This window comes from Phoca vitulina, unplaced genomic scaffold, assembly GCF_004348235.1.
Source record: "Phoca vitulina isolate PV1807 unplaced genomic scaffold, GSC_HSeal_1.0 scaffold9, whole genome shotgun sequence".
Taxonomy (NCBI): domain Eukaryota; kingdom Metazoa; phylum Chordata; class Mammalia; order Carnivora; family Phocidae; genus Phoca; species Phoca vitulina.
The window spans coordinates 32250959-32274899 of record NW_022589712.1 but is presented as its reverse complement, the minus strand read 5'-3'; the positions used below and the strand labels follow the sequence as shown (position 1 = coordinate 32274899).

The 23941-nt window shown below is 42.8% G+C and overlaps 1 pseudogene; it reads left to right on the top strand.

Moving 5' to 3' along the window:
• The first annotated feature begins 4111 nt into the window (after positions 1 to 4111).
• The window catches only part of LOC116634703, a 25616-nt pseudogene continuing 5786 nt past the window's right edge, over positions 4112 to 23941 (top strand).

The following is a 23941-nucleotide window of genomic DNA, read 5'->3' as shown; positions in this document are numbered from 1 at the left end:
TCTCATGAAGGCCAGCTCAAACAGAAAGTTTAAGTAGGGCCTAGAGTCTCATAACAGAATATCTAAAATGTATATGGTTTAATCGATATTCATGTATTATACCAAGAACCAGAAAGATCTCAAACTTAATGAAAAAAGACAATAGATGCTGTATTAGTTTGGTAGTGCTGTCATGACAAAATGCCGGAGAGTGGCGGAGCGGGGGGGGGGGGGGGGGGCTCACACAACCAGAATTCATTTCTCAAGGTTCTGGAGACTGATGATTGGCAGTTTTGGTTTTTCCTGAGGCTTCTCTCCTTGGCCTGCAGGTGGATACCTTCTCACTTGTCCTCAGACAGCCTTTCCTCTGTGCATGCACATCCCTACTAGCTCTTCCTCCTCTTATCAGGACACCATATATTGGATTAGGGCCCCAACCTATCGGTCTTATTTTGACTTAATCACCGCTTTGAAGGCTCCATGTCTAAAGAGTCACATAGTTCAGAGCCCACTCATATGACCCCATTTAACCTTAATTACCCCCTGAAAGGTTCTATTTCCAAATACAGTTACTTTCTGAAGTTTTGGAGGTTGGAACCTCAACAAATGAATTCGAGGGGGACACAATTTGCCCCGTTATAAATGCCAACATCAAGGTGTCAGAAATTTTAGAATTATTGACAAAAACTGTAATGTAGCATCATAAAAATGCTTCAGTGGAATATTATGAATACACTTGAAACAAATGAAAAAAAATAAAGTCTCAGCAAAGATATAAAAGGCTCAGCAAAGCATGAGAAGGTATAAAGAAGAACCAGCTGGCAACTATAGAACTGAAAACTATAATCAACAAAACAAAAAAACTCAGCAGATGACTTCATCAGAAGAATGGAGGGGACAGAGGAAAGAATCATATGAACTGGAAGACGGAAGAATAGAAATTACCTAATCTGAGCAACAGAGAAAAAACAGCCTGGAAAAAAACAAATAAAATATCCCGCGGGGACCTGTGGGACTCTAACAAAAGACTTAACATTTGTTTCCTTGGAAGTCTGGAAGAAGAGGAGAAAGAGTAAGGTCAGAAAAGTACTCAGAGAAATAATGGCTGAAATGTCCCCAAATTTGGCAAAAGACATAAATCCATCGATTCCAGAAGCTGAGTAAACTTCAGACAGGCTAAAGAAATCCACACCAAGTCGTAGTCAGACTTCTGAATTTACCACAACTAGGAAATGGTGGACTGCGCCCTTTTGCACACTTTGTTTATAGGAGGGTGGCGATGTAGTGTTTAGAAAATGTGTAAACAAAAGTCAGAGGGACTTGGGTTTGAACCTGGAATCTGCTACTCCAACACATTCATCCTGGAGCAAATTATGGAATCTCCTTTGAATTTCAGATTTCTCATCTGAGAAATGGGGTAATAATATGCCTCCCCCAGCCCCAGGAAATTATCATCAGGATTTAATGAGAAAATACATATATAAAGCACTTAGCACACAGCAAGCGCTCAGTATATGTTATCCTCTTTCTTCTTCCGTACCCCTGACCCGTCTCAACCAATGAGAAGTCCATGAGCACTACAGCCTGGAATGCAAAAGCCTTTGGATAAGATTAGTGGAGTTTGACCCCAAACACCAGAAGATCCATTAAGTGTTCTAATTTCTTTGCACTTAAAATGTGTATTTTCCCTTCAGTTGATTTTTCAGCAGATACTGTTTTTTTCTTTCTAGGGAGATGGTTTTAGCATCATGGTTAAGAGGCCAATTTCTGGAGTCAGGCGGCATAAGTCTAGACCCTGGGTCCACAATTAGGTGGCCATTTACTTGGGTTCCTTGAGGCTCACTTTCCTCATCTGTGTTATCCAATCACCCCATTAGGGTTGCTGTCCTGATGGATGATTTATTATATGTAAAGACCTTAGAACTGTGTCTGGCCTTGGAAAAGTACTCAGCAAGGACTGTAACTGTTTGTTGAGCGTAGATGTATGGATTACCTTGTTGCCTGTGGGCTGTACCTAGGAGCTACTTCTTCTCAAGAAAATTCACCTTGGTCCCTGATCCTCAAGCAGAGTTGCTGCTTTCAAATCTTGCCTTCTCCACCCTGTACCCCACACTCCTCCACTGGTATAGGGTCTGCCTTAACGTCCCAGCAGGTAGGCACTCTTTGAGTATTAGTTCAAATTGAATTGGGTAGAGTTATAGTGTATCTAGGGTTCTCCAGAGAAACAGAACCAAAAGGATGCACACATACACCGTGTATGTGTGTGTGTGTATGTGTGTATATATATATATATATCTCTCTCTCTCTCTCTCTCACAGCACTTCACATATATATGCACACATTATATATATATACACACATTATAACTACATACACATTATATTTATATATTATATATAAAACACATTATATATATGTATATTTATATATAATCATATATATAAATATACATATATATATATATGAGAAGGAGAGAGAGAGATCAGGGAGAGAGAGATTTATTTTCAGGAATCGGCTAGTGCTAATGTGGAGGCTGACACGTCTGAAATCTGCAAAGCCAGCCGGCATGTTGGAAATTCACAGAGTTGCGACTGCAGTCTCAAGTCTAAAATCTGCAGGCTGGAAACTCAGTCAGGGTTCTAAGCAATTCTTCCAAACCAGGCAACTACCTGGGGGCATAGTAAATTGCCCAAAATTGGAATATGAATACGAGTGCTTCATTTCCATGAATGGTACAACATCGCATACTATTATCTTTTAGAAGTTCAGCCATCTAGCTCGGCTGACCTCACTTACCTATCGATGGGCTGGCTGGGTGTGATGGTGGGGCCCACGGTGCGTCTCGGATACCGTGCAAAAATACTGGGTGTGTGATTTTCCTTTTCCTCACATAAATGCATTGTCCACTTCAGTCCTGACGGAGCCGATTTTCACTTCATCAGGTATTCAGGGAGGGATGTGTGGAGGCTGAGGTGATTGGCACTGCGTATTTAAAAATGGATTCTGTGATGATTTAAGGTCATTTATAGATCAGTATCCTGGGCAGCTCCCAAGCTAACGTGGCTGGCAGCGTGACTCTGTTACGATATACTAGGTGGGCAAGTCTGGCTAAAATCCAGGGGAAAAGGTGACTACTGCCTGAGGGATTGCTTGTGCAATCCTCGTCTGAGGAGGAGCACCTCTGAACTCGAGCCACATCTGATCCATTTCACACACATCTCAGCTCCTGGCCTGGGCAGAGGGAAATGCCTTTAGAGAATTCAGAAGGAGATTTTGAGAAACAATACTTTGTTTTCCTCTCAGATATAGGAAAAAACCTTGAACAAATCTGCATTAGTTAATTTTGGCAAAAATTGACAGTGAAAAAATTATGAGAAAAGCAAATCATAAAATAATACAAATGAATCAATTTTATGTGGCACACATCAGAGTGTTTTCACCGTTAATTAATAGACTTGGGAGCATGTCAGAGTCACCTAACCTGGTCTCTTTGTTCTTAGGTGATGAAGCCAAGCCTAGAAAGGTATTGCGTTTGCCAGTTAATTCATTAATTGCCAGACAGTGGCCAAATCAAGACAAAAACCAAGCATCATGGTTCCTGCCCAGGACTCTTTCTACCACACACCATGTAAAATTATTCTTCAATACTTTCAGCTTTTTTCTTTATTCCTTTAAGAATTCCCTTTATAAAAATTCAGCTTTGCTTCAAATTATAAAACTGGTGACGGAGGGCAGGAACGTACCAACAGAACTCAGATGCTTGTATTTGTACATTACTGCTTTTCTCCAAATGTTTTTATTCTTGTGGTGGTCTGGGAGCTCCCATTGGATCCCTAGACCCTGTTAGTGCACACTGAGCCTCTGAGGCCCAGTCCCCAAACTCATTCAACCATCAAGGCCCCTACCCTGTGCCAGGCAGTATGCCAGGTATGGGACTACAGAGATAAATAAGAAATGATTTTTTCCTGAAGGGGGTTTCATTTAGTTGGAGAAAAGCACATGTAATCAAACACAATACAAAGATGAGGCAGTAAGTGTTGGAATACAGGGCCCTGGACTCTCAGTGAAAAACCTGTATCTTCAAGAGTTCAAGAGTCTCTTGAAAAGGTACCATTTGAAATAGTCTATGAGGATGAGAGTAGTTTATCAGGCAATGAAAGGAGAGGCCTCAAAGGATGAGGAAGGGCCCACGGGGAGGTATGCAGGGCACGATGGGTCAGGAGACGAGAAGAAGATGAGGTAAGAGAAGAGGGTAGAGAGCAAGGCTGGGGTCAGCTCGGGAGGGATCTTAGGCCACATGCTGAGGAGTGCTTCTACCATGGAGGATTTCACTGCAAAGGTCAAAGTACACGTAATACAATGTCCCATCACAGAGACTTACAAAAAGAGAGAATGGGGTTTGACAGATTTATTTTTCTGAGAGAGAATGCTGATCCTCATTTACTTCACCTAGGAATGAGATGAAATATTCCTGATATGATGTGTGCTGTAGGAATCACATAGTGCATGTGAAAGCACCTGGTAAATTGTGCAGCAAGGTGTGGGAGTGAAATAATTTATTAATGTCACATGATAATAACATCAGATGGTGAAGCTCTTGTGACGGTGAATGCTGGGTGGACAGCGTACTTCTGAGCATCAGGGTCATCCTGAGATTGAATCCTGAGGATATTTCCAGCAGATTCTACAGCATGGACCTCAGCACCAAGGCCTCTCTCCAAATCACGTTGGCGAAATTGCACACTCATGCTCTACACTCGGCTTTAAGTGAGGGTCCCTACAAGAAGCAGCATCGAAACTGCTTCAGCATTTGCTGGGAAACCCTCTTCAAGAACTTTGGTCGTTAAATATCTCAATGTTTTCCATGAGTCAATTAATGAATTCATTATCTTACATCACAATCATAATTATTAAGTTATGAGTTAATTAATTAATGCCAACTAAGGAAATAAAAGAGGGTGCACACAAAGATTTATATACTAGAATGTTCACTGAAATGTTATCTATAATAAGAAAAACCAGAAATGACTTTAAATGTCTCTCAAAGGTGGGGAAAAGCAAATAAACTATGGTCTGCCTCCAGGGTGGGATATTTTGTAACCATCAAAAATGATTTCAAAAATCATGGTGTGAAGAAGTGTTTCATAATATTAAGTGAAAAAAATTGTAGGGCATACCATTTGTTCCCTATTTGGGGATGGAAAAAAATAGTAGTCCCTCCCAAAAAGATTGAAAATAATAGATCAAATTGTAATACTCATTTTTTTCTGCATGAAATTATTACAAAAGATTTTTCTTTTCTTTTCTTTCTTTTTTTTAAAAAAAGATTTGACTTATTTATTTGAGAAGAGAGGGCATGTGTGTGCGTGCGCGTGAGAGAAGGAGAGGGAGGGGTGAGGGAGAGGGAGAAGGAGAAGCAGATTCCCTGGACTCCCTCAGCAGGGAGCCTGGACTCCCAGCTCAATCCTAGGACCCTGAGATCATGACCTGAGTCGAAGGCAGATGCTTAAGCTTAAGAGGTGCCTCTCTTTTCTTTTTAAACTGATTTCCAGAACTTAAAAGAATTGTTACTAACTCTATAATGAGGAAAACTAATGTTAAAAAAAATGTATATTGAGTAATCTTGTCCTAAGAAATTATTATCCTGTGGTTTAAGCTTTTATATTTTTGATGGAATCTCTGCTCCAACTATTGGTACTAGTCTGGGAGATTTTATTCTAATAACTGGAAGTTTCTGAGTTCTTCAACCCCCTTTTCTTCAAGAGCAATAAAAAACCACTCTACTTTCTCACCGCTCTATTTTCAATTGCTTTATTAATAAAAAAAAAAATTTTCAAAAACATTTCCATCTGGCCAACCGAAATATTCTGAGTGATATAAACCAAACATGCTGAGGACACAAAAGAAGTTTAAAGTCTTATTTCTGTACAGAAAGAGCTTATGATTTATGTGGGAGGATGAGACAAATGCAGGGAACAACTAAGACATAAGAATCATAGTGATTTCATAAGAGCAACAGTGATTTTCCAAGATTAGTCCATCACTTTGACTTGATAGATGAAGATAAAGAAGCTAAGAGACAACTGGTTTTTCTAATATCACATAAGGCTCCAGGAATCCTGGTTCCACTGTACTGAAAAAATGCAGGATAATACTTGAAATCCAAGAGGAAACCAAGGTCAGCAGCCTCCACGAAAGAGTTAAAGAAAGAAGAGATGGGGGGGCGGGTAGTTAATAACCATGCCCTGGGCTTTGACTCTTCTTCAACAGGCATTGAGTCTGTGGGCCCTCAACCATTGAGATTATCTCACTGATGATATCCTATTGAGTGAAGGTTCAGTTTTCTCTCCTTATCCATGCGGGATACATTCCAAGACCCCCAGTGGATGCCTGAAACTGCAGATAGTACCAAACCCTATATATACTATGTTTTTTCTGATACATACATACCTATGATAAAGTTTAATTTGTAAATTAAGCACAGTAAGAGATTAATAATAACTCATAATAAATAGAACAACTATAGCAATATACTGTAATGAAAGTTATGTGAATGTGGTCTCTCTCTCAAAATATCTTATTGTTCTGTACTCACCCTTCCTCTTCTTGTGATGATGTAAGATGATAAAATGTCTACATGATGTAGGCAGCGCTAAGTAGTGTTAGGCTACTGCTGACCTTATGACGATAAGTCTTCCATTGACCATAGGTATCTGAAAGTAGAAAGTGAAATCATGGATGGAGGGGACTAGTATATGTCTGTGGCATCAGACACTAGACTTATGATGTGCTTCACTTTCACAGAGATAAAAATCAAATGTTCAGTTGGGCTGCAAATTAGGATGCCTTTAATTGCAAGTGACAGACACCCAACTCAAACCATAACAAAATAAATAAATTAGAGGTAGAGGAGGAATTTATTGAAACATACCTGGGATGTAGCAGGCTTTAAGACTGGCCAGGTTTCGAGTTCAGATATTGTCAGGGCTCTTGTTCACTCTTTCTATTTCACTATGTCTCTGCTTGGATTCATTCCTTGGCAGGTGTTCCCCAGATCACTGGCAAGATGGCTGCCAGAAATCAAGGCTCACACCTACTGTTTAGGAACCCCCTGAAGATGTTTCCCTGGAAAGCTCTTGCAGAAAAGTCCTTGGGAAGACCCTTATTCCCCAGGCTCTGCCATGTGCCTGTCCCTGAGCCAGTCACTGTTGTAAGGGGATCTGGTTTGTTGGAGATTCAGTCCCATCCTAACCACCTGAACAGCACTCCCTTTAGTGAAGAAGTGTCCTATTAACTGTTGAAGTGTTGGCAGAAGGGGAGGGGGTGCTCATCACGTGTCCACTATGGGAGGTAGAGCCAATGACCTGAGTATTAACTGTGTAACCTACATGATAAATACAGAAGGAGAGAAATGAATAATAATGAGAGTACTAGCACAGTTTTCCCAGAGAAGATGGGTGATGACATGCGCTAGGATAATATACAATTCTGTTAATAATAGACTAAATCAAGCCTAATTGGAAAGTAAACCTCCTCTAAAGAAAACTCACACTATACTCACAAATACATTTTTATGAAATATGCTTTTAGGAGTAATTGCAGTGACTAAACCAGTCCAACCTGCAGCTCTTGGGAATGAGATTATGCTTTTGAACAAACACTTAGTCTGGAATCTAAAAGGTAGAGATGTAATAGCAATATCTCTTTAGATAATGATTTCAGAGATTAATCACTCATACAGCTAATGGAGCTGTTCATTAAGCAGCCTAATTTCTGAAAACAATGGAGGAACAGAACCCCAGCATTACCTGTGTGCGAGAGTGAACTCTCATCACCAACGTGGTGGGTGCAGCATTTATCACAATAATTCCTCCTGACATTTGTCTCCTGCATTATACTGCCATATATTAACTCCGTTGATCTTTATAACATTCCCAGGAAACAGGTGCTATTGTCGTCACCAACATTTTATAGATAAGAAAACTGAGGCATAAAGAGATCACAGAGCTAATGAGAGGTGGACTCTGAGTCTCCCGCTGTGTTTTTCCATAGCTCTTACCTGCGAGAGAACTGAGTTTGAATCCTGCCCCCACCACCCACTAACTCTGAAACTATGTCCTTTTGACCCTCGTTTTCTCAGTTGTAAAGAAGCAATATCATATATCATATAATGGTATAATGCTAAAGATTGTCTCTCTTCTTAAGTTCTCTTATGGGGTCCCTCTCCTGCTCTCCAGACATCATTCTGCTTAGCCTTCAGGTTGGAGCAGGGAAGAAAAAGGAAGGGCCACAGCCTATTTTCCGGGCCACCAGCCTAGTCAAGGAAGAACCTACCCACAAGACAGGGAAGTAAAACTGCGGACAGAAACTTCTGGCCTGAGGGGTAAACACAGGGAATGAAAGGGGAGGAAAAGGGCAGGAGCAGAGTTTTAGTTTTCTTCTTTCACCTTCTCAGGTGTAAATTCAAGGGGAAGGGATATGGGCGGGCCCAACAACAGAAGGTCTTCTGCCTCCATTTGTGTTTAGATGGGAAGGCAGATTTCCCTTCATACCCCAGCTCACCCAGCCCTGTCCTGAGTAGTTCTATCAAAACCTTGGTGCATGGTGGCAGGATTAAGCAGAGGGAGGGGCCTAATTTAGCAATCCTGAGTGCCTTGGTTGCCCCTGGCAGGGTGGGGCCTGGCTGGGAATTTGCTAGCCCCAAAACAGGGCTCCAGATGGACAGAAGTACCCAGAAGCTACACAGGGGGTCAGAGTTGGAGATTTAGATTTGGAAGTTGTAAGGCTAACTGAATGCTTTTGCTTTTCCCTGTGAAAATACATTTAGTGTATAGAAAATACAAATAGTGAATTTAGCAAGGGTTTTCTTCTACAAATGTATTTTGAGGCCATTATCTCTTCACTCTGAAAGCAAGGCATTTCATAGTGTTCTTCAGAAGTATTAACTAGCATGGAACAAATACTAGGTTATAAGCCAGAATAAAGCATACCTGTTCTTAAGACAAATATTGTATTATCTCATTTAAACGTGCAATCTCAGAAAACCAAACTCATATAAACAGAGAACAGATTGGTGGTTGCCAGAGGTGGGGGGTGGGCGAAATGGTTGGAAGTGGTCAAAAGGTACCAACGTCCAGTTATAAGGTAAGTTAGTCCTGGAGATACAGTGTACAACAAGGAGACTAGAGTTAACAATACTGTATTTACAGCCGAAAGTTGTTCAGAGAGTAGATTGTACAAGTTCTCACCACAAGGGAAGGAAGTGTGTAACTACGTGTGGTGATGGATGTTAACTAGACTATGTACTGTGGTGGCCATTTTGCACTATACACAGATATCAAATCAGCACGTTCTATACCTTCAACTACCACAATATGTCAATTATATCTCCGTAAAACTGGGAGAAACAGAACACATGCTCTTTACAACCAGCTTTAGTGTCTATTTGCCTGTGAATGGCGAAGGCCTGCAGTTTCAAACAAATCGCAGTCATTCCACCACGACCGCGTGCTCCTGAGGCTCTGAGGGCGGATGTGCCCCGGTCCTGGCGGGAGTGGTCTGCAGGACTCGCAGAGTCACCGGCACAGAGGTCCAAACCGTTACCGGCAGCATGAGCCTCGACACGCTGTGTTAAGCACCGGCTCGCAGACAACGTTGCACATGCGTATTTCTTTGCAGACTTCCTCTTAACACGGCATGGTCTCTGGCCAGACATGGTCATTCACAGAGACAGAACATTCTCCTTCTGTTGGACATCCCTCTCGCTCACTACGTGTTGAGGGAGGGCAGAGTTTCTCAACCTTTTATGAGGGCCATTTGTACTAGATGATTTTTCCTTGTGGGGAGCTCGTCTATACGTGGTAGGATGTCTAATAGCCACTCTGGCCTTACTCACTAGAACTGGCAACAGTCGAAATATCTCCAGACATCGCCACGTGTCCCCTGGCCCGGGCTGGGGGGCGGAAGGAACAAAATCACTTCTGGGTGAGAATCATGATGTACAGTGTGACACCTACGGGCTTTTGGTCTACATGTAGTTCATTGGCTATCGTCTCTGCTGGGGGACCCACCCCCAGCCCACCGGGCCCGGCTGCAAGCCCCAGTGCAGATTCAGCCAGTAATTCAGGAGAGCTTGGCTAGTGGTGGTTGTGGGTGTAGATACCTGTGAGAGGGTAGGTGGGGAAGTGGGTAGCTCCCTAGCTTCCAGCAAAGTCTATATTTGCTTCATTTTCTGCAGAATTCAGTTAATTATTAGTAAAATTACCATGATAATCAGGAACTTTCTTTTTACTTCAGTTACCCTTAAAACACGACCCCATCTGTTTATTAATGTGTGCTGTGCAAAGACCATCATTGTTAATGTGTGCCGTGACATAAACAAGTTTGGGAAAGCGCTGTGATAGCGACTTAGAAGGATGTCCCTAAAAACACAGAAGCTACCCTCAGGGGTTTCTCTACATCATTTCTAGTGGACCACTTGCTCATGAGAAGAAGGAAAATCATTTCCTAATTCCTCCTCAGTCAGCTGGAGGGCTTCATTATTTCCCGATTAAAATCCCAAAGATGGAGACTCCTACCCAGAAATGACGTTTTGGTTACTTGACTGAATTTTCCCCCCAAAATCAATGGAGGGAAATCAATGGAGGCTGTATCCATCTGCAGCCCTCTTCCCCCGTGAAGATCAATGTGCTTGACTCGACTAGTTAAAAATGAGAACTGAAACAAACAGCTGGATTCATTTAAGATGTTTCCTTTTCATTTCAACTTGAAATAAACTTTTCAGCAGATTGCCTTTGTGGCAGTTGAAGGCCAACATAAATTTAAACAGCGGGTCGCTTGGCTTTAAGAGACCAAGACTCCCTGGTGCTTTGGCCAACAAAGCCTTGGCTGGGAGTTGGCAAGCAGCCTCGAGGCACCAGGCTGTCAGCTTCTCATGCAGAAAGGGGCACCTGCTCTCGGGGAAGATGGGACCAATTCAAATACGACCTGGCAGGGGGACCCGGAGGATGGGCTCACAAGTTGTCAGCTGATATCATATCCTGCTACTCAATAGGGTCCCCTGCCCAGTTCCTGGTTGATTCCTTCCCTGGCATCCCTCCCGCTCACGCAAGAGGAGATTGCTAATTTTCCAAAAGGGGAAAAAGCGATAGCATGCTGTGAAAATCTCTGTTGACTGTGCGAAAGTAGTGTTTGTCCTCATTTCTCCAGCCTCGGCTTTTGTTCAAGTTGATCATTTTCTCAGAGGAAACAGAGGCTGCTGATTACCTAAGGATTTTGCTCTGCGTTGACTGCAGGTCTGCTGGGAGTGTACGTATTGATACCACCTAACAAAGCGGGATGAGACAGTACGGATGGACGAGGTTCAGAGTTTCAGTTGTTAACTCATTCAACAAATAAGTCTACTGAATATCAATTACGTGCCATACTCTGTGTCGGATGCTGGAGACACAACAGCAAACAGACTTCGTCTCCATCTTCATTGGGCTCATCGACATTATTTAGATAATCATTCAAATAGATGTAAAAGCACCGGTGTGAGGGGGCCTGGAAAGGAGGGGGAGGCCTTTTCAGGGATTTGGCCAGAAAAGGGCTCAGACCACGGAAGTTCACGTTCAGTGTTAGGTCTTTGTCTATGAGCAATGAGCATATCATCGATGGGTGGGCTAGGTGTGTGGTACAGCCAGGTTTGTTTTAGAGCACTCCGTGCTTATGACCCGAAACCCAGGTGACTTCATGGCGTGCTATCTGACACACGTTTGAATGCAGAAGGTATTCTCATCAGTGCTATAATTAATTTACTTGTCTGGACTTGAGAAAGTATGGTAAAAATGCCCTTTTTAAAAATAAAAATCAGAAATACTGACAGCCAATAAGTTGAATTCTCTTGTTAATCTCAGCAGATGAATGAACTGAAGTTGCTAACTCAGATTCAGGAAATTACTTGGATCTTGGTTTATGTATGTTTATACTCGACATGCAATCATAAGTAAATACACAAGCTAACGAAGTTGTTTCATGGGTTGTAGAGGGTTGAGGAGTGTCCTCCCAGCATTCACGTCTACCCAGCCCCTCAGAATGTGACCTTATTGGAAATAGGATCTTTGCAGATGTAATTAGCTAAGGATCTGCAGACGAAATCATCCTGGGTTTAAGGTGGACCTTAAATCCAGGGATTGGGGTCTTTTAAGAGGAAGGAAGGGAGATTCGAACATAGAGACACAGACAGAAGAGCATGTGAAGACAGAGGCAGAGATTAGGTTGCCACAAGCCAGGAAACGCCAGAAGGTACCAGAAGCTGAAGGAGGTCAGGAAAGAGCCTCCCCTAGAGCTTTTCTGCTGACACCTTGATTTCAAACTTCTGGACTCCAGAACTGTGAGAGAATACATTTCTGCTGTTTTAAGCCACCAAGTCTGTGGTAATTTGTTATGACAGCCTTAGGAAACTAATACATGGGTGCAAACAGGCTTCTTACACTCCCAAATTACACGGTAATTATTGAAAAATTATAAGCTGGCCCTGACACATGACGAAATTGCTTTGTTGCACCAATTTTTGAACTTGTTTTTCTTTTCTCATTTTTAAAAAAAGGTAAACCAATGGTAAATTTCTCATAGTTCTTACTGCCTGCTTTAGCAGCATAAAAAACATAGATTTTAATCCATTATAATAGATTTTTAAAAACAAAATAACTTGTTTATTTATTGTAAACTTAAGTTATGGACAGCTTTTGGTTCAAATTTGCACAGGGTAAGTTAAAATAAATTTCATTGCATTAAATGACATGAATGTTTTTTTGAAAGCATGGTTATATTGATGTAAATTTTAGTAAAGAGCAAACACACAACGGACAAAAACAACAAAAGTCATTTGGGCCACAGTGGGGAGAACAGATTGGAAGGAGCCAAGACTGGAGAGGCAACTCTTCACTGGAAGGGGAAGAGGGTTTCGTGTGCGTGCAGGTTTGGGGGGTACTCTGGTTCTGTGTGCAGGGAGGACCCCAGATGGGGAGGCATGGGTCCTGAGCACTGAGTCCTCAGCCTGTCTGGGTACTTGAACAAGATCCTCATGGCCAGGGCCTGGAGGGAGCAGGGCTGCCCCCATGTAAATGGACCAGTGGGCTAGGACAGAAAGCTTCCTCACGGGGCCATGGCAGCCTGGAGACCAGAAAGTCTTTTTTGAGTTTTGTCAAGCATTCTGTGAAGAGGGGTCTTATGACAACGACAGATCTCAGGTATCATCCTCTAGGCTCAAAGGTCAATTTAATTTAGTTTAGAAAAAGAAAATAATATGATTGGCACATATCCAACATTATAGAGCAAAATCATCCTGTTTACCTCAAGTTTCTTTGCAAAGTTTACACTTTTTGGATTAGATTCTGCATGAAATTTGTAGTACAGATGTACCTCTAAGAGGATCCAAATCATGCTTTGAGTCTCAGCGACATTGTCCACTAGCTATTTCACCCCTGTCAGAATTACTTCTGTTTTTTTTTTCTGTCCGTGACAGAATTCCTTCTGCTTGCCCCCACTTCACTTTCTCCAGGCTCCCCGGTGCTTTGTCGTCTATCTGCTGTTCCTCCAGATGGCCAATTCCCCAAGGGCACGTTCTAGCAGAGCTGATCACTGTCCTGGCAGTCACCTTTCTAAACCTGGAGACTGCTAACAAGTTAAACCTGCACTGCATAAACACACAGTGCACCCTAGAAGGGTACCCGAACAATGGCAGCCTTGTGTCTGGAGCCATCTCACTGGCCAGAGACTAGGGGAAAGTGGATGGTTCTCTTCACTCTGCCTCTTTCTGAATATTTAAAATTTTTCAATGGATTTCTGTTGCTATTACCCCAGAAAAAAGTTTTATTAAGCAAATAAAATGACCATTTAAATATAGAAATTAATTCCGTGCTTCAATTAAGTGTTCCAAATTCCTGTACCTTTTCCATAAAGCATCATTTCCCAACCATTTTATATACATCCATTCCTTTAGCCCTTACAGCAACCCCATATGGTAAGTGTGATTTTTATGCCGGGTTTACAGATGAGAAAACTGAGGCATAGAAATGTCACCCTGATTTGCTGAAGGCTGCAGAGCTATTTACAGCACCTCAGGATCAGAGCTCAGACAGCCGAGTCTAGAGCCCAAGCCCCCAGCCCACGCGTTGCCACGCCTATTACTGCTGTGGGTGGTATGCCCTTGTCCCATGGCTTTCCTTTCTCCCACCATTCCATCCTTGGGAATGTCTACATAAGCCTGGTGGAGTGGAATCTTTGAGAGTGTATGTTACCGGAAGGACCACAGGTCCTCTTGAGAAAGAACACACAGTAGGGGAAGAAAGAGCCGAGCCGGTTCAAGGACAGCCTGATGTCTCTCTCATATGTCTTCCAGGCCAGCCCCTATGGCACCAAGGCTGAGACCTAGGGTGAGCAGGGAGAAGGGTTGTGAGAGAGAAAGCCCCAGTCGCAGGAGATGGTGACAGGTTAGGGAGATGGTGCCCTCAAGGCAGGAGTTTCCCTGCTCGGCACTGGCCCGGATTGCTTTGACTGGGGGAGGGTGGGCACCAGCAGAGGACCTGGTATCAACGGCTGAGTGCAACTCTTCCTGTCAACAGTGGCAAGACCCCTCTCTGTTATGAAGAGAGACAGGCAGGAGGAAAGTGACAACTGTCATTGCTAAGAGAATTTAGCTTGGGAAACATATGAGATACTCCTGGAACTTTCTGTAAATATTTGGAAGGCATTTCAGGAGGACTGAAACGACCGCAGAACAAGCTGCCGTGCAATCAGAAAAACTCTCTTTTGGGTCTGACTTACTCCCAGGCTGGTGTGGCCTGATTTACACAGGTTTAACAGTCCACATTGTCTAGTGTCCGCATATGAACAACGGGGCGGCCTTCTTCACGGATCGGAAAGCACAAGTGCAAAATTAGGCGGAGGGCCTTGGAAGAGGCTGTGGCCAGTGGTTTCACGAGTTTTCATACCTTCTCTTCTGCGGGGGTAGGAAGAATCAATAATATCCACATCTATCACACGTTATGCGTTTCTCAGCTTGCTTCACCCTGCTTTGGCTTTTTAAAGGATCTCATTCTAAGAAAGAAACAATATACAAGAAAGCACAAATGAGTTAAAGTTGCAAAGGGTGATCTCTGCCATGAAACTCTGGTGTGTCGATTAATGGGAAGGATTATTAGCTTAACTGCCAGCCCCAATAGAATTGTGTCTCTAATATCTTTCAATTGGAAGTATAGATCTACTCTGCTAAGTAGTAGATTGAAGGTCAGGCCAAAAGAAAACCAATTATCAAGTGTGAAATGCATTGCTGCTTAACACCTTTGTAGACACAAAGCAAACTCCTCCTGAAAAGACACATTTACAATATGAAAAAGCACTTAAAAAGATGACTCTCTGTGGGTGCCATAGAGTTTAGCTTTCATCTCTCCTTGAAGAATCCAAAGTTGAAGAATCTATCCATCGAGCAAAGGAGAACATAAGGGCCAAGAATTCCATTTTGGTAACTCTAGATGCCACGGTAAGCGTGATGACATGGACTGTTTGTAATTGCCAATTTAAATGTGTCTTTGATCAGATTTGTGTAAAAAAGAGAAACTGTCAAACCTAATTTCAATATTTTTTCCTAAGTAGCAGCTCCTCAATATTGCAATTAAATATTTATCTCTCAAAGTTTTGTTTCATCCTTTTAACTAATCTAGAGAGAATACAAGCTAAGTTTCTGCTTAGGTTCTGTTTTTGGACTCCTTGCGATCTTGTCTTCATTCTTGTTGCCTTAGTAATTTCTACTACCCTGCTACCCCACTTAAACTCCTTTGGAAGCTCCTCATCAAAGACAGAACATGGTATGAATCTTAGAATGGCATGTAAGGACTTCCACATGGGGCCCTGACTTCCTATGCAAACCCCCTCCCTCTGACAATCCCCTCGGAACTCCACCCATCCTTGCTGAATGACCCACATACAGCTCCCCTGGCCCTCCAGCAGACTGCTCCCTGGAGCCCAGAATGCCCTTTCCCAGCTCCTGGTAAACAATTGCTTTCCTTGTAGACTCAGCTCCTGTGACACTTTCTCTGAAGCTTTTTCAGATGAGTGATCAGATTGTCTCTGTATTCCCTCTCTCCCATGGACCTCCACCCAAACACACTGAACTCTTCAGAGAATTGTTTACTGCCAATCTTTCCCTTCTGGTCTAGAAACTCAAAGGCAGAGGAGATCTAAGACCATGCCTTAGATCACATTCCTTTTTGCATTATTTGGTGCTGGGTACGTAGTGCGCGCTTAATAAACATTTGAGGAATCATTAAATTGGGTGATGGGCATTAAGTAGGGCACGTGATGGGCATTAAGGAGGGCACGTGATGTGATGAGCACTGGGTATTGTACGCAACTGGTATATTATTGAACACTACATCTGAAACCAATGATGTGCTATATGTTGGCTAATTGAATTTAAATAAAATATTTAAAAAGAAAAGAAATGGAGCAGAACTTTGAAATGAACTGTATCTCCCTCCAAATATCCAGATATCCTTCTTTCAGGTGTCTACTTAAATGCCACCTTATGTAAAATTACACCTGTCCTCCCGGCTTCTGGCACTTTCACACCCTGCTTTATTTTTCTCCATAACAGGCCATCTGTGCTTGTTTCCTTATGGATTGTCTCTGTGTGCCTCAGCTCATCACCAGGATGTAAATACTCTGAGAGAAAACCCAACCCAACCCAACCCAACCCAACAACAGTTCCCGGTTTCCAGAGCTGCCTGCGTTCCTTGGCTCACGGCCTACTTTCTCTATTTCAAAGTCAGCTACATTGAGTCCTTCCCAGGTTTTGCTTCTCTGACTTCCACTTCTGCTTTACCTCTCCTGTCTCTTCTGCTGCTCAAGTGATTAGCTTGGCCCTCACTTCTGTAATCCAAGATAATCTCCTTATTTTAGGCCCCATGACCTTAATTCCCTCTGCCATGTGCATTTTGCTGTGTAATGAAACATATTCACAGATACAGGGGGTGAAGATCATGGGGGCCAAAATCCTGCTTGCCACAGCTACCTGTGGCCTTAGAAAACAAGGACATATACACATATTTGAAGAATATAAAAAATGATATATGTGGTTAGTTACAGTTGGTGGTTGTGATGATGAAGAGGCATGGATTATTAAGATTTCCCAGTGCAAAGCATTCGATATCATTTCGATTTTTGAACCAAGTGAATATATTACCTGGCTTAAAAATAAAGATCCTTAAACAAAAACAGAGTTACCATATTGGTCCAGCAATTCTATTTGGGGGTACATAGCTAAAGTAATGGAGAGCAGCGTCTCAACCCGTGTTCATAGCATTATTCACAGGGGCCAACAGGGGGAAACCACATAAATGCCCATCAAGGGATGAATAAATAAACAAAATGTGGTGTTTACATACAAGAGAATATTCTTTAGCTTTAAAGGAAGGAAATTCTGACACATGCTACAACCACCTTGAGGATATTATGCTGAGTCAAATAAGACAGTTGCAAAAAGATGAATACTGTCCAATTCCACTTCCATGAGGTACCTAGAGTAGTTATATTCCCATAGACAGACAGCAGAACGGTGGTTGCTAGGGGCTGAGGGGACAGGAGGATCGGGAGTTGTTTAATGGGTACAGAGTTTCAGTTTTGCAAGATAAAAAGAACCTGAGGCTTGGTTGCACAAAAATGTGAATGTACTTAATACTACTGAATTGCACACCTAAAAATGGTTACAATAGTACATTTTAGGTTGTATGATTTTATCACAATTAAACATTAAAAAAAGAAAAAAATAACAAACTGTTGCCTTGTAAAGAGGATGAAAATCAAGCAATGGGCTTGGCGCTCCTGTGGTCCAAGACCCCTCACCCCTGCCTGCCCCAAGCCAGCAACTGGGCAAATGTGGGTGGTGAATATTAATCCCACTGGTTAGATGGAAGCTGCCACCAAGCCCTATTGACCAGTGGCATAACCAGCAAAAATGCTACATGGCTTCGTCCTTGTAGCAGGGGCTGACTTATCCCAGCGCTGAGAGCATGGCGAATCTGTCTATGTCTTGGACATCAGACCCATTTCTCTTGAGACTCTCCTAATCTATGGTTTGCTTCCCTGAGTTCTATTCCTGTTCTACAAAAAGCACATCTCCAGATGACTGACAGTGAGAATGTTCAATCTCTTCAGGTGAACCCCCAACCTTTGCCCATAGCAACATCTTCTTGCTCAATAGAATTACTTCAGAATACAGTGATATAACATCAGTACATTTTGGTCACTAATAACATCACCATTTATCGGATGGGAATATCAATTATATTTCTCATTGTTTAGATGGAGATGCCAGGACTATAGTCCAATTCATTTTTTTTTTTTCTTCCTACATATACCAGGTGATGTTAATGGCTGAATTGTGTCTCCCAAAATTCATGTCTTGTCCTAACCCCCAGTACCTTAGAATGTGACTGTATTTGGAGATAGAGCTTTTAGAGAGGAAATTAATTTAAAATGAAGTCATGAAGATGGGCCCTAATTCCAATATGACTTGTGTCCTTATAAAAAAAGGAAATTAGGGGGCACCTGGGTGGCTCAGTTGGTGAAGCATCTGACTTTTTTTTTTTTTTTTAAGATTTTATTTATTTATTTGACAGAGAGAGACACAGCGAGAGAGGGAACACAAGCAGGCGGAGGGAGAGGCAGAAGCAGGCTTCCCGCGGAGCAGGGAGCCCGATGCGGGGCTCGATCCCAGGACCCTGGGATCATGACCTGAGCCAAAAGCAGACGCTTAACGGCTGAGCCACCCAGGTGCCCCAGAAGCATCTGACTCTTGATCTCAGCTCAGGTCTTGATCTCTGGGTTGTGATCTCAAGCCCTGCTTTGGGCTCCATGCTGGGCGTGGAATCTACTTAATTAAAAAAAAAAAAGGCAATAGGACACAGACACACAGAAAGGAAAGACTGTATGAAAACAGAGGAAGGAAGTGACCATCTGTAAGCCAACAGAGAGGCCTCAAAAGAAATCACTCTGCCAATACAGTAGTCCTCCCTTATCTGTGGGCAATACGTTCCAAGACCCCCAGTGGATGTCTACAACAATGAATAGCACTGAACCCTATATATACTGTTTTTTTCCTATACGTACATACCTCTGATAAAGTTTAATTTAGAAATTAGGCACAGTAAAAGATTAACAATAACTAATAATAAAATAGAATGATTATAACAATATGCCATAATAAAAAAATGAATGTGGTCTCTCTCTCTCAAAATATCTTATTGTGCAGCACTCACCTCTCTTCTTCTTGTGAGGGTGTGCGATGATAAAACGCCTTCGCAAGTCGGTGGGATGGACTGAGCTGAGTGATGTAGGCGCTGTGCTGTAACTTTAGGCTACTGCTCACCTCACAGCAGAGGATCATCTGCTTCTGTGGTTTGACCTTGGCTAACTGAAACCACAGGAAGTGAAACTGTGGACAAGGGGGTGCATGTGGGTGGAGGGGACTAGGTACCGTGATCTTGAATTTCTAGCCTCCAGAACTGTAAGAAAATAAATTTCTGTTGTTTAAACCACCCAGTCTGCGATGCTGTGTTACGGCAGCCCCAGCAAAGTAATACAAGTGAACAATTGAATCTCCCCAGGAATGAGCAATAATTCCACACAGAGAAAACAATTATGTTCCTGGAGAAGCAGAACACAAAATCTGCTCAGAATTCGCTCTGGCCACACAAACACACAAATTTACTTCACCAAAACGAATACTTCCTTTTCAGGCGATAACATCTGTTCTTCTAGTTGTTTAACAATTTTCTTGAAGACCCGTGTGCCCTACTTTAAATTTGTTTAATTAAAGGGGTGGGGTATGGGGGGGAGCAGGAAGGAAACCCCCCCAGCACACTGGGGAAAGGGGTTGCTCCAGCTGTTGTTCCAGCTAAAGCCTGTTGGGCCTCAGCCTTGGCCAATGGCCTCTTAAGCCCATAACATGGGGCTTCTGGAATCCTCCATGGGACCCAAAGTATTTCTCAGCCGACTCTGAACTCAATTCATCACCATCCTTTATTCTGCCTTCCTTTTCATGCTGCCTCCCACTCCCTACCCTCTAAACAACATGTGTGTGCACACACACGTGGAGGCTTAAATCACTCCTGAGGTTGTGCAAAGGGAAAGGCTACATTGCCAACAGCTACAAAAACATACCTGCTGCAAGAGCTTAGGGAAAGAAAGGAGGATGGCATGGCTTCCTGGAATAGCACAATTTTCCCGGTGAAACTCAACGCACAGAAGCGATGTTTAATATTGCATTGTATATATATTATGCAGCCATCAAAAAAAAAATGAAATCTTGCCATTTGCAAAGACATGGATGGAACTAGAAGGTATTATGCTAAGTGAAATAAGTCAATCAGAGAAAGACAAGTATCATATGATCTCACTGATATGAGGAATTTGAGAAACAAGACAGAGGATCATAGGGGAAGGGAAGGAAAAATGAAACAAGATGAAACCAGAGAGGGAGACAAACCATAAGAGACTCTTAATCTCAGGAAACAAACTGAGGGTTGCTGGAGTGGTGGGGAGTGGGAGAGATGGAGTGGCTGGGTGATAGACATTGGGGAGGGTATGTGCTATGGTGAGTGCTGTGAATTGTGTAAGACTGATGAATCACAGACCTGTACCCCTGAAACAAATAATACATTATATGTTAATTAAAAAAAAAGTGATGTTTAAGGTCCTCTTTAACTTTGAAATATTATGTTTCTGCATATAACTGTGGGACTATTCGTTTTGCTTTGCTCCCTTCCTCACTGGTACGCAGTGAGAACGAACCAGGAGGATGGCAGGTCAGGAAACCAGGAGACACTCTCACTGTTGTTGCTGGAAGGGGAGAAGGGTACTGATGCCCCAAGCGGACCTGCAGACTGCTAATCCTGAGCGGCAAGGATGCAGAGGGCAGTGAGGACGGCGCGTGGCTGCCCTCCTTGAACTTGCGCATGAACTTAGGGAATGGGGGCGTGGCTGCGCCAGCCCCGCCTGGTTAGGTTCTCCGTGGTGTGTCCACTCCTGCAGCGGCGGCAATTGCTGTGGCGCAAAAGCAAGCTGTGCTAATGGTCTCTTTATAAACGTGTTTAGACACAGATAAAAGGCTGAATACGGAACAGGGTATCAAATGGCTGATTTTCTTTCCAGCTATAGCAGCTTTTGCTAGTTTCCTCCGCTGAGCTGAAAAGGGAGCAGGAAGCCTGAGGATTTATTTCTGAACACACGCACACACACACACACACACGCACACACCACGGCTCAAATTTATTTATAAATATGCAGGCTTTGTGACATACCGCTGAAGAAACTCGAGTCCTCTTCTCGTGCTCGGAGCTGAAAAACAAGCCTAAGTTATTTTGAGTGTAAACTCTTTGATTTTTCATAGAACAAGAGCCTTTCCATTTGACTTCATTGATCAAAAAGCCAAAATGTTATTAAACAGTGATTGTAGATAATGTAAACCAGAAGGTAAAAGTATAGAGAATTGCCAAGTGTTAAAAAAAATATGAATCAGGGCGCCTGGGTGGCTCAGTCGTTAAGCGTCTGCCTTCGGCTCAGGTCATGATCCCAGGGTCCTTGGATCGAGTCCCGCATCGGGCTCCCTCCTCAGGGGGAAGCCTGCTTCTCCCTCTCCCACTCCTGCTGCCTGTGTTCCTGCTCTCGCTATCTCTGTCTCTGTCAAATAAATAAATAAAATCTTAAAAAAAAAAATATGAACCACTTTGTAAAAAAAAAAAAAATCATTGATAAAACCCAGAAAACCGGAATCGTCAAAGTCATTGAGATCCGCTGGACCAGAGAATGACCGTGAATTAAAACAGGTGAATCCCAAGACCTCCAAGGCGTGTTTCAGCCCCAGAGACACACCCAATAAAAGGAAACAGGTCACTTGTTTGGTCAGCTTGGGTCTGGGACAGTTTTGTCTGTTTATACAGATACAACAGGAGGTCTGAAGCTCACATTTCAAACACTGAATTGTTAACCATATAAAGTGACCCTACGAAGGCGGACTGTGTAGCCAGCCCGTGTGGACTAGGAAAGGCGCGCAGCATCCAGCGCCGGCCCGGCCCACTGCTCCGCCTCCAGGATGTGTCACATCATTGCAGAGCTGAAGCTGCCTGTCACCCAGGGAGTTGGAAAATCAGAGAAGCTAAACTCTGGGGGCCTCAGGTTCTTATGTGTAAAATAAGGAAATTGGAACAGATGGGTATTTCCTAAACTGAGAGCCAGAAAAATTGGATTCTATGGATAAGTTTAGAAAAGTCTGGGCTCAGTAAGTTAGAGGATTCTTGATTTAATACATTTAGACTTATTTAATATATTAAATCTTATTTCTTAGATTTAATATATTAATGATATTGTGAATCCCCCCTAAATGGGGATAAGATAAATGATAACTTTTCAAAGGTGCTTGAACACAGAATCCTTTGGGAAATGCTGAACTAGCAGGTCTAATTCTCATTAATTCCAGGGAAGGAATGAGGCCATGAGATAGGAGTGGGGAAAGAGACACTTGGCTCCTGCTTCCAGAATCCCCTCATGCCTACCCAAAAATGGAGAGAGCTTGGTAGGCCCCTTGGAGTACTCATGGCGATGTCAGGGGTTATAATTTTGCAAAAACAAATGACATCAGCACTTTCTAATTAAGATGAAACATGTTTAGGCAGAGTATGCCCTGACCTGTGATGTGTTGGCTTAGGTGCTGAAAAGTTAACTCCATCCCCTCAAAACTCTTGAGCCACCAGTAATGAATTCCTTAATTCCAGTAATGTTCTCTGTGTTATGTTAAAATGCCACTGCCCCAGGAGAGAGACCCTTAAGCCTCATACGTCATAAATGTGTATGAGGCTGAAGCTGTCAGATCTTTTTCTGAGGGAAGATTTTGATTTAAAAAAAAAAAAGACGAAAATGTGAAAAATGTGAATATTGGCTGGCAGAGAGGAAAAGGACAGAAAGGGGATGGAGGAAATGACGTAAGAGAGTCTCATTTTATCTAGTTGCCCTGTCTTAGGTCGGTTTTCTGAGAAGCAGAGCCTCCGCCAAGATTCCTGTGGAAGAGGTTTGTTGAAGGAATGCTCTCTGGAGAAAGAAAGTTGGGAAAGCAAGATGTCTGACTGAGGAGAAAAGCTAAGCAAGGATGAGCTGTAGCCTGGCTTCAGCCAGGCCCCACAGGGGACACTCTGGGCCACAACTGTGCCACAGAATTTGTCTCCCCGCAGGAGAGGCCAGCCTTTTGTACCTCTGTGGTCAGGTATTCCCTGGGGCAGGGCGTGACCTTGCAGGCAGGAGACTCTCATACAGCTGAGGGCGCTGCGCTTGTGACAGGGGCAGGTGTGAACCATCAGAGGCCAACACTCCTACCGGCTGGGGCATGGTCCCTGCAGCCAGATGACAGGGATCTGGGGGATGGGGGGGCACCGGCTGCACCCATAACCCACATGTTTAGAATTGGCTCAGTTTGCCTGACAAAACTTTAAGTAACTGGAATAGCTTATGAAATTCCTCATGTCCCTCCATACCTTGGAGTCCTAGATGTTGATAAAAGACTTCTCTGCTGATGAGAGTTTGACATTTCCTTAGGGGAATGTTAACCATACTCTAAGCTCCTCTCTCAGTTCCAGTAATTATTAAGAGTTAAAGGAATTCTGGTGATTTCCTGTCTGTCTAGATTATTTTTTTCTTTCTATCAAAAGGATTTTGTAAAGGCCACCTGACATGCCCATATCCTTTTGAGCAATACCAAAGTTCTATATTGGAAAAAAAAAAGGGTGGGGTAGGGGAGGATCTATCTTTTGAAAAGAAATAGCTGGTTTCATAGCATTAATTTTTTTTTTTTTACAAATCTGCCAGGAAGGAAAAAAGAAAGAAAGAAGAAAGAAAGAAAGAAAGAAAGAAAGAAAGAAAGAAAGAAAGAAAG